The 12500-nt window shown below is 37.2% G+C and overlaps 1 long non-coding RNA gene across 1 annotated transcript in view; it reads left to right on the forward strand.

Annotated features, from left to right (window-relative positions):
- Window positions 1-12500, forward strand: part of LOC119598550 — a 43057-nt gene that overhangs the window by 15653 nt on the left and 14904 nt on the right. The window contains exon 2 of the long non-coding RNA XR_005230975.1: window positions 12189-12222. This is a non-coding gene — a long non-coding RNA (uncharacterized LOC119598550). The remainder of the gene's footprint in view (window positions 1-12188; window positions 12223-12500) is intronic.

Below are 12500 nucleotides of genomic sequence, written 5' to 3' on the forward strand. Positions count from 1 at the left end.
CCCATAACGATTTTTTGTTAAATGAAAACCGTAAGATTACTTTGGATTATGAGCTCTAGCGATTATGACGCGTTTTGATTATAATGATAATGTAGTAATTACCATGACAACAAGGGTGATAGCAACAGTAGTAAAATGCCAGGTTAATAACAGTTGATGATATGGACAATGATAACAATAATAATAATGATAGTAATAATAACAATGATATTAATACAATAATGATAACAATAATAATAATGATAGTAATAATAATGATACTAGTGATTCATTTAAATTTCTATTACGATTCAATGATTTTCATTTTCTCATCTAGCTTACTAGTTTTGAGGATTAAAAAGCTATACATTTACATTTTGTTACTGTTATCGTCATTTCTAGGAAAGGTGTAACTCAAGACCATGATAAAAACGCTTTTCTTAGTGTACAGGTAGTGTTAGTGATAATAACACCAACGATGAAAATGTTAACAATTATGACAGCAATGATAATGATAATCGCGATGATGGCCAGAAGGTAATGATAACAATGGTAATAACAGTGATAAGGGCGATGGTGATAATGACCATAGTAATGATGATAATAATAATTAGGGGAAAGCACAAGGTAAAGAGGTGAGTTAAGATGAAGATACTGATAATCGCATTTCCAGTATTATTATAACAGCGATGATAAAGAGCAACAATGATGAATAGCAATGTAATGATAGGAAGAGTGATAGTAATGTCAATAATAAGATAATATGAATATGATAACAATGATAATACGAATATGATAACAATGATAAAAACAATGGTAATCATGTGCTTCACGGCGAATTGAATGACACAAGTCGATTACCAGGAAGTGAACTCAGTCAAGGAAGAAGACATATGGCACAGGTACAGAAAGGTAATCAAATCACATCGCTAATTCGATGCTTGGGAAACATGGGGGGTGGGGGGTTCGCGACATCTCCCTTCTCTTTCCTCTCCCCCTTCTGTTTTTCCCCTTGCCTCCTCTTCGTTCCCCTCGGTCTTTCCCTTCCCCCCGCCTTTCCCTCTTTCATCACCTTCCTTCTCGTTCCTTTCCATCTTTGTCTTCCCCTTCCTCCCTTTTCTTTCTCTTTCTATCGCTTTCCTCCCTTTCTCTGCCCTCTTTTCGCTCTATCTCTTCCTACTCCCAACCCCCTTCCCTCCTCTCTTCCTCTCACCCTGTTTCCAATTATCTTTCGCCCTTGCACTCCCTCCAGTGCTACTGCCCCTCCTTCCGTCTCCCCCCTCCCCCTTCCGACCCACTCTCCTTCGCTTCACCCCCTCCCCCTTCCTCTTCCTCTTCCCACCCCTCTCTACTTACATCGCGAAGAGCTGAGAATTTGGACTCGGAATTTTCCTGCAGTCACGCACGCACGCACAGTCGTGTACACAGACGCACACGTACGCGCGCACGAACAGATGCACACACTGGTTCACTTACAGTCTACTCTTCAAAGTTCGCAATTACAGTTAGGTTATTGCGGGCTCGTTGCTTTATTTTCCAGTTATTGATTTTTGCTATATTTCGTTATCTTTATTTTATGACTTTTTTTCTCTCTCCATCTCATCTACTTCCTCTTTCTACTCAGCATCCTTCACTTTTTTTTTTCATCGTGATCCGGTATTTGCTCCTCCTTTTTCTCCTTTCTTCATTTTCACATCTCCCTATTACATATTTCTATTTCTCCTATAACCCTCCTTTTATCTCTTATTCCTTCCCCACCGCCTTTATCTTCAAATTCTCCATCTCCCTCGTTATTTTCTTTCTCTGTTCCAAGCTCCTACTCCTTTTTATCTTCCTCCTCCGTCTATCCCCCTCTCTCTCTTCTTCTTTCTCCTTTCCCACCTTCTCCATCTTTCCCTCTTCGTTCTTTTCCTCCGTCCCTACCTTCTCCACCTCTTCCTCGTTCTCCTTTCCCACTTCCATCTCCCCCTCCTCGTTCACTTTCTCCTTCGTCCCTCCTTCCTCTTTTTCCTTCTCCATCTTTTCCACCCCCATCCGTCCCTCCTATTCATCTTTCTCCTCTTTTCCCGCCTTCTCCATCTCTCTTCCTCATTCTTTTCCTTTTCCACCTCCTTCTCCTATCCTCCCACTCACGTTCAGGACCCAACCACAGTCTGGCGATAGAAAGTTGTTGTTTTTATTATTGTTCGTATTTATTGTTGTCCAACATTTTCTAACCGCATTGAAGGAGGAAATGAAGAAGAAAGTTTTGAAGGTTGGATGCGAAGTCGCTTGGCTGATAATAACAAAAAGTACAGCTGGTAGGCCTACTCGAACTGATATGTATATATAAATATGTATGTATATATATATATATGTATATGTATATATATTGAAAGAGAGATATACACTTGTATACACTTTCACAAACACAAATGCATGTGTACACACATATATATGTGTATGTATGTATATACACATATACGCATACACACGCAGATATAGGTGTGTGTGTGTGTATATATATAGAGAGAGAGAGCAAGAGATATGCGGAGACGGAGAGAGAGAGAGAAAGGGTAGATAGTAAGAGGGAAAAAAGAATAAAGGAAAAGCATGGGTCAGAAGAAACGCTAAAGACAAGAGAAAACGACGAAGAACGAGAGAGTGATAAGAAGCGAGACCGCGACGAGGAGCGAGAGAGCGTGGGTCGGGCCAGCGGAAGGCTTGGCGTGGCGGCCTGGCTTCCCCGCCGCTTTATCGCACATCTGCTCTGGAATTTCTCCACCGCCGATACGGGTGTTTTTGTTTTGACATTTGCTGATAATTTCTCCTAATTGTAATTTCTCTCTATCTCTTTCTATTTCTCTTGTCTCACTCCTTCCTTCCCTTCCTCTTTCTCTACCTCTGTCAAAGTATGTGTCTAGCCTTTTTGTGCGTGCTACATAATGTATATGAATAAATAAATAAAAAAATATAGATAGAACAGAACAAAACACACACATACATATATATATATATATATATATATATATATATATATATATATATATATATATATATATATATATCGATAGGTGTCTGCATTTATCTTTCTAACTCTATCTCTTCCACGTGCTTTCACACGCCGGGAACCATGGTCAGTACCCCCTCCCCCCTTTCATCGTTTCTCTTCCGCGGGAGATTTCGTTGCAGAACAGATAGTGATCCTCAGGTGAGTGGAGAACAGCAGGTAGTTAGTTGGGAGACGATAAGAACAGATATATCGAAGTTGATCATGTGATAACAAGGGCGATGATAAATGCAACGATGTTATGTTATTGTCGACACTCTAACCAGGTGTTTGTAGTATTACATGTATCTTGATGATGATGATAGTGATGATTTTAATAAATATAAACTGATTGATAAGGAATGTTTTTTAAAGAAGTTTCTGCAGTAACGTTGAAATGGTATAATGGTTTCCGAAGTAAATATGTATCGGATTTTTTTCTGTAGTTTTATCGTAAGGGTAAGTTCTTTTGATGTATATCGAAGATAATATATATATTTTTTTTCTCTCTCTCTTTCTCTTTTTTTTTTTTTTTTTCTTTTTTTACCTTTTTATTGTATTTTCCAATGAAATTAATAGTTTTTTTTATTGTATCTTTTACTGTATTTGAGTATGTGAAATATACTTCACTTTCTATTGCATTTGTTGATATGCGTATCGTAAATGATTACAAACAATTGAGCTAAAATATATTCCTGTAATTATTCATTACGCAAATTGTATTAATTTCTAGACCGTTATTTACGTGCTAAAACGCCAAAATTATGCAAGTTTGTGATGTATTCAGTGAAGTGAATTGTGTCATTATAGTAAATTTGGGATACTATAGTAAGTTCAGTTACAAAGTCCATTGCAATTTTAAGTTAACTATGAGAAAGGTCTAAGATGATTTGTTTACTAAATGTGTGTATGACGAATTTTGTAGCAATAGGAATAGTGATAATGTTGGTTTGAATGTTATTTATATCGGCATTTGCTGAAAATAGTGATAGTACTAATAGATCAATAATGGTAGAGCAGCATTGATGATAATGTAACAGGAATATTGTGGTAAACTTACTGAAGTTATGATATTCATAGTAATGATAGTTAATAATGATAATGATGACATTAATAGAAGTGCCCGTATTGATGCTGATAACAATTTTGGCAAGAACATTAATTGTCGTATATACGATAAGCAAGAATACTAAAAACTGTGTTTGTCGTGTATATAATTAAATGAACACTTAAGTGCCTGAAAAAAATGCCATAGACGAATTAAATATATATATATATATTGTTATATTTACGTGTATCAATCACCCTTCTTAGCGTTGTCATACTAGTTGCTTTTAATTGCTATTTTCATTGTCACTGTCGATTGCGGTGTTCCTACAGTCGTTTGTATTTTTGTTATAACTGATTATCATTATTGCTATTGTCATTTTCATTATTGCTATTGTCATTTTCATTATTGCTATTATTGCCATCTCATTATTCTTGTTTTGCAGTTGTATGTACTGATATTGTTGTCTTATACGATTGCTATAATTATGACTATTATCATCATCAGTATTTTTATCTTTATTGTTATGATTATCATTATTATTTTAATTGTAAAAACAAGGTTTTAATATTTGTTTTTGTTTTTTATCCGGAAATCCGGCACCATATCTTTGATCACTTACATAAGACAAATTTAAGCAAATTCAGTATCATTTTCTGCGTTTGTAATTGTTACCATTTTCATTGTGATCCTTATTGTTATAGTTACATTGACTGTTTTCATTAGTCTTTGATATCATTATTAGATTTATTATGAACATCGTTATTGTTCTGCTTCTTAATACTGTTAGCTTTATTATTCTTACTATTCTTATTAGTGTTATTATTATTACCATTATCATTAACATTGTTATAGCTGTTATTATTAATACTAATATTATCAGTAATATTAATATCACTGCTATTATCATTATCCCTATCGTGAAATCTTGCTGCAAATGGGACTCACTGTTCTCTAATTTATATAACACGGAACCGGGAATATTTTCCCTCGTAACAGGGACTTTCCCGCATTTTTTCTTTGTTGTTATGATGTTGGCGATGTTGCTTTGTGATTGTTGGTATTTGTTGTTTCCTCTGATGGTATTTACTGTTACTGATGGTAGTATTGTTTATCTTGTATGGTATTATTTCTACTGATTAAATTTGTTGTACTGATTCTTATCGTAATTGTTATTTATGATATTGTGTCACATTTTACATTTGATGTTATGATTGCTCAATTGCTGTATCTATTGTTGCTGTTACTATAATAGTTCGTTATTGTTGATTTTGTCTTAATTCGGGTCATAGTATTAACATTATTACTGTTACATTTTCACCGTCACCATTCTCATTGTGAATATCAAAATATTTATAATACATATACGTTTGTCTGTGTGGCCTGTGTTTGCGTGGATGTGGGTATACAAATGTAAAACATCTATGTATGTGTCCCTGTGTGTATGTATGCATAGATGTATTAAAGGAAAGGCGTCACCTGCGTATGTGTGCGTGTAGGGTTAAAGTAACTGTACTCTTCCAAATGATAATGATAATTGAAGTCTTCTTGAGCGCTGCGACACTTAGCATTATCGCAACTTTTTGTTGATATGTTAATGCTGATGATTTACACGGTTGGGGGAAGTGAGGCAAAAAGAGAGACAGAGAGGAAAGAGGGAAGAACAATGACAGGAAGAATAAAAAGGGAGATTAAACTGATATCAAAGACAAATAGAAAACAGGCTTTGCTAAAGATGTCAGTGCGTACAGATGCGCACATATATACATAAATACACATGTTCATGTACACATTGACATATGTCACACACCCACTCATGCGCACATACACACATACTTGTATTCATGCACCTACAGACACCCTCACCCCTCCCCGACAACGGTACCTGCGACCGCCATTCGTGATCGAGTTACTTAATTACATAATTACCCGACCAATCACAGAGCCGGAGACGGATCTTATTAGGAAGAAGAGGCATCTGTCGCCGCCTCTGATTGGTCGAGGAATCCAACGCATCATCGCACATCGGGCATGCAAAAAATGTGTTTACGAGGATCTTTTTTATACATTTTTGCTGCTTTTTTTCTCTCTTTTTTTGAATGTTTAATGACTTCCCGGTTGTTCTGCAGTGTAATGATTACCTATGTTTACTGTATATGCTGTTACAGCGAGTGAAGGAGAGAGATAGGGCGAGATTATTCAAAATCATCTGACGTGTCAACAGCTAAGGTCATTATCGACAAATATAGTGTTGGATTGAAATGAAAGAGGGATAGAAGACAAGAAAAAGGGAGGAAAGTAAACGGGGTAGAGAAAGAGAAAGAATGAAGGGAAAGGATAGTCATTGTAAAGCAGCTGGGAGAAGTACAAATAGGATCATAGTGCGCTATTATGAACCAAGAGGCTTGTATCATTTGGTCTCATGACCCAGATACTAGTGATAAAAATAGTTAAGATATTACTGATGCTTATGGTGTTATCTGCAGCAGTAAAGATAATTGCAATAAGGATGGTGATTGACAATAATAACAATTACAAAATCAATCGTGATATTGATAGTATCAACAATCATATCAAAACCAATCAGTGTGATGTTGGCTAAAGACATTAGCGAACAAATGAATAATAAATAGATTATTGAAATATATGGAATAACCAATAAAGATCGTACAGTAACATATTTCACAATATTACGATATTGTGTTGCTATAGAATATCACAAAATTATAAATTTTGCGATGCATTTATCTCGATTCTAGTCACAAAATAATAATGCAGAATAATTATATTTATGTTGAGTAATTAAGAAAAATTACAAGAAAAAAGAATGAGTCCTCTTGGTTCTTGAGATACTTTATGCATCTCATTTTTAGGCCAAAGAGCCAATCACAACCACCGAATTCCCACGAGGTGAGTTATGATTGGATGATTAGGAATGGAAAAACGGACGTTATACTGTGAAGAAATTACTAGAATGTATTATAAGTTTAGTTTGTGTGTGTGTGAATAGGCCTCAGCTTTTCGTTAAATACTACAAAACTGCAGAAGTATATTATCTTAAATCATGTTATATATTCATGGTAGAACAGTCAGTTATTTCACTGCAACTCAAAATGCACACAGTGTACAGAAATGGAAAGTGTATGATAATTTGAATGCAAGAAAGAAATCGCCTTTTTCAACTCAAAAATGCATGGTGTTTTTATTTTTTTCTTCTTCTTTGACGGAACAGCCATTGCATCATCTTTAATTGTAGTTTAGTAATATAGTAATTTCGGTGCAGATAAAGACTAAAAATCATTCCATGATAAAGCAAATTTATTGCTCGATTTCATATCTTCAAAACGTTTTATTTCCTAGTAAACCACGAAATTGTATTTTTATTGAAATATTTATAATGTACAATCTTATATTTATACATAAGAATTTGTACAGCATTGCATGTACCAAATTGTCATCATGACCTTTAATCGTACAATAACCATATTGAAACAGGAAATAATACGATCATTCCTTAAGAATCAAGGTTGTATAATTATTTCATGGACTCGACATTGTAAAATGACATGACAAAACTTCAGATTCCTCAGTTTATACTTACGAAGTTCTTTATTAATTTTGGAAGATGTCTCGACGACAGAAAATCATAACGTTTCATACTAGATCCTGTATACATTGGCGTACGACAATTTCAAAATAAAAGTATTCGGGTAATCTAAAGAAAAAAGGGTAATGGCGATAATTTCTTAAGGAAGGAAAGGCATCATAGTCCTAATTCTAAAATGCAAATATTCACTAAAAGATCAAGAAAGCGATAACATGAAGTCATCTCACTATTGAACAACTAAGTAGTCGATAATTTATTGACAACGGGCGAGATTGGACGATAATTACATTTCTGAGAAAAGGCGTACGATAATCATATGGTAAGTCACGAATCGAAAAATTAGAAAAGGGGAAAACATGAAAGAAAGCATAGAAGTGGAACGTGATAAATTGAAAGGGCGGAGCAAATTAATATTCAGTGACAGAAATGGCACATAATAAGATACAGGTGAAGTAGTTCACAATAAGGAAAAAAAAGGGGGGGGATGAACTGAGACAATAAGAGGAGAGAGAGAGAAAAAAAAAATCAGAAAGATAACTTGTAGAAGGAAAACAAGTACTGAAAAGTAGTTCATTATCAACCGAACAATAAAAAGGGATAGACACAGCTAATGAAGTACAAATCAGACAACAGAAAAAGGCAGAAAGAAGCACAGAACATGTGGTTTTAGGACTGAAAGAGAGAGAGGGGAGTCGGGGGAGGGCGACACGGTACGATAACTTAGCATGACTCGAACGACAGTCTTGGGGAGGAAGGTGACGCGGTGCGATAATCTCTTGGTACGAAATGGCACTGTGCAACGAGAGGGATGGCGCGCGATTTCATGGCGGCGGTTTCCTCTGCCGCCGGCGTCGCTTCTCGGCTGTCGGGCTTTTGGATTCAATGTGTGTGCTGACATTTGTAGGTGTACAGATATTTATCTGTGTGTCTAAAAACACACACATATGTGTATATATACATATATATGAGTATATATATACTATATACATATATATGAGTATATATATACTATATACATATATATATGTGTATATATATGTGTGTGTGTGTTATATTCATATATAAGTACATAATATAAATAAATATATGTATACAAGGATGTAAATGCAGGAGAGGGAGGGAGAGATGATGATTGATATGCACTTACAGACACACCTACACAAGACGCACATCTATATTCTCGCTCATGCAAGTGCGTACTTCCTTTTCCGTCCCGCAGTCATGCACGGCTGCTGGATCCACATGCGCGCATGCACGCGCCTGCGAATCCGGCGAATCGACGAACGCCGCGAGAAATCGAGGAGCCACCACTCTTGCCAGCGGGTGGTCGCGGCTTTTCTGACTCGAGCCTTGAGGTGCGGTTTGGGAGATCGGGAGGCGACGCGGCTGACGAGGCGGGCGCCGGCGCCGAGTTGCTCCTGGCGATCGCTGCTCTGCTACGGGCGCCGGGGAGGGCGAGGGCGGAGAGAGATTGATGGATAGCCATTGTGTGGAGTTACATATATGGATAGATGGATGATAGTATGAACACATGGTTATGAATATTTAGATGGGCAGTATACATATACAGATACATATGAGAGAATATGTGACAGACATAGAGAGGAAAAAGAGAGAGACAAGTATACAAAGAGAGAGAGAGAGGCCAAAATCGACAGACACAAAGAAAAGAGAGAGAATGCACAGGCACAAGGGCAAGAGCTCTGCCTCTACCACTTTCGGCAACTTTGGGAAACAGCGATGAGAGAAAATAATAATTTCCTCCATATATTATTATACCTAGATATATATAGTTTGTTTTTTTCCGATGACGTCAAACTCGAGGGATTTATGTCCATTTTTTTCTGTTCTATTTTTTTTTTTTTTTTTTTTTTTTTTTTTTCGGAGGAATATGGTACCTTTTTTCTCATCCAGTTCCATTTTTTTATGTACGAACACCTTGGAGGTTAGGCGACCGCCACAAGGTCTCTCTTTCTCTCTCCCTCCCCTTCTCTTGCATCCCCCTTTTGCTTGCTCATGTTTTCTCTCTCTCTCTCTCTCGACAACAGCTCGTTTATCATATTTTAAGGCGATTTGTGTTATGTCTGTAAATCTTTGCATAAATACGCGTGGCAGGTGTTTATACGTTACTAATCTCCCCCTGAGTGTGTTCAAACTATCAAAGAAAATATATGGATGCGCCCGCACAGACAAACACATATACGTGTGTGTGTGTGTGTGTGTGTGTGCATGCATAAATACATACAAACTTGTATATAATAACATTGTGAGTATATGTATGTTGTGTGTGTGTTCGTTCGTACATACATGAAACTTGTATTTAATAAATTTGTGTATGTATATTTTGTATGTGTGTCTGCGCGCGCGTGCATATTTGCGATGGAGTGACGGTACATATTCAAATTATCAAAGAAAATATAAAAAAAACAAGGCAAGATTCAAGTGAGGTTGCACCTTTCACTCTAAGCAAGAAAAAGACGTTTGCCTTAAGACCTCCTGTTTCCCCTGGGATGGTTGCCACGTAGCATTATTTCCCTCCCTTGTTGCGATTTTAATCCATTTCAATTCGGTCATTTTTAGGTTTTCACTTGATAGCTTTCATATGTTTATAATTTGAAATGTCTGAAGAGGTAATATGTATTTAAAGGGTCATGGTAATAGGAATGAGATGAGAGGATATATAAGAAGTATGATTTTCAGGGAAAACTAGACAGATGGCAACCGGCCTAGGCGACTTAGAGACCGCTGGGACAAGGTTGTCTTGTTTTGTTTTTTTATGGTTGCTGTTATTGTTTTTGCACTTTTAGTGTGACTTACTTGGGAGATCTGCAGTTTTTTTTTATGATAGGCGTGAAAAGAAGAACTGAAATTTAAGATAGAAAGAAGTGCTTAGTTCTTCCTGCCTTTTCTTCTTCCTGTACTGTTATCGTTTCACTGTCTTTAATTTGTAAAGAAAACCATCTGGCGCAAGCCAATTCATATCCTCACTGCACGTTAAGGCGACTGTTACGTTGCCTAAAACGTGAGAGGCAACCTTTTGATCATTCGCGTTTCCATTTGTAATTGTCATATTTATTTTCATTTGCGGATCCACGTGCTTTTAGCTCCTCTTATCTTAAGCAGCGAGAGATAAGGGTTGTTTTGTTTATGCACGGAGCCAGTGCCGGTAGAAAACGCTTTACTGTTCGAGAGAAAATAAATGAAGGGATTCGCGCCGGAAACCAGAAAAAACAATCGAGTCTGCCGCCAAAACTGGTCGAGTCGAAATGGTCGCCATATTTTGAATATCTTTCTCCTCCACATACGAAAAGTCGACAAGGAGAAGGAATCCGTCAAGAAGAAGAAACTAAGAAAAAAAAGAAAGTATAATGTACGAGGGAAATTCGAATTCTAGATGATCGCTATTGTTTTCAAAATATTTTCTCACGCTCTTTAGCGATCGTTAACCAAGAAAATGTAAAATAAAAGCAAAGCGACAGATTAAAGAAAAAAAAAACGAGTGGAACTCTCGGATTTCGCTTGGGTGAGGAAAACAGGAGGCGAAGAAGGCTCCAGAAAAAGATCACATAACGCAACGAGGATCGCGACCGCCAAGGCCGCCATGGAGAGCTCGCGCGCCCGCACTGCTCCCGCCCCTCCGTCTCCCCCCTCGTCTTAAAGTATGATTGTCTCGTCATTATTTTCGTCACCAGCCTGGCGTTTTTTCCACGCCTGTTGAGCATTCGAGACAAGTGTCACAGGATTGCTAAATAGTAAAGTATTATGATGCGGTTTTGTTGCTGTCTCATTTTCTCCCTTTCTTTATCGCTTTCTCTGCTTCTTTGCCTCTCTCTCTCTCACACACGGAATCTATTGTCTATCTCCATATAAATGTATACGTGTAACCGTACCCACACACACACGCACGCACACACAGACAAAAAAATAATAAATAAATCACCCATAGGAACGACCCTTCCTCTATCTCCCCCCCCCCCCATATTCCCTCATTATTTACATGGCTTTTGACCAAACCATCGTTTTAACCTTGCCGTCCGTGTGGTTGAGTGGTGATGGTGTAGGGGAGATATTTGTTTGTGTTTGTCTGTTTGTGTGTGTAAGTGTGCGTTTAGTCTGTGTATGTATGTGTGCCTTTAGTTTGTGTATGTATATATGGCTTTGTGTCTGTTTTTTATATGTAATGTGATTAAGTGTGTTAGTGCATGTGTTGTATTCGTGGGTATATATTTATCAGAGTAGCTTGTGCATCACTTTTTGCATGTGTGTGCGCGTGACTATAAACGCCTATGTAATTTACTGACTGCTTGAAGGATTGATTGGCTGAGTAACATATCTTATTCATTTGTTTTAGCTATCCATTTATTATTATTACTACTACTACTATTACTATCATTGTTATTATTATTGTCATGATGATCATCATCCCCCCCCCACCACCATCATCTTCAGTATCATCATCATCATTATCATCATCACCATTATCCTAATTTTCATCATTATTTTGCAGTCCATTTTTTTCCTTCCAGACTGAAGCCGCATTCCCGAGATCTTCCCTTGGAGGTGAGCGAAGGCGGGGTTGGAGCTTAAGTTATATTTTTGTTTTGTTTTCTACGTTTTTCTTTTTCCTCTCTTTTAATTCTTCTCTCTTTGTTTATCTGTCTCTGCTTTCTCTCTCTCTCTCTCTCTCTCTCTCTCTCTCTCTCTCTCTCTCTCTCTCTCTCTCTCTCTCTCTCTCTCTCCGTTTTTTTTCTCACCTCCCTCATCCATCTCTTCTTCCTCTATCTTTCTCTCTCTCTCTTCTTTTCTACCTCTCCGTCTATATCTTCCTCTCTACTTCC

The sequence above is a fragment of the Penaeus monodon genome, chromosome 41 (assembly GCF_015228065.2).
Source record: "Penaeus monodon isolate SGIC_2016 chromosome 41, NSTDA_Pmon_1, whole genome shotgun sequence".
Lineage (NCBI taxonomy): Eukaryota > Metazoa > Arthropoda > Malacostraca > Decapoda > Penaeidae > Penaeus > Penaeus monodon.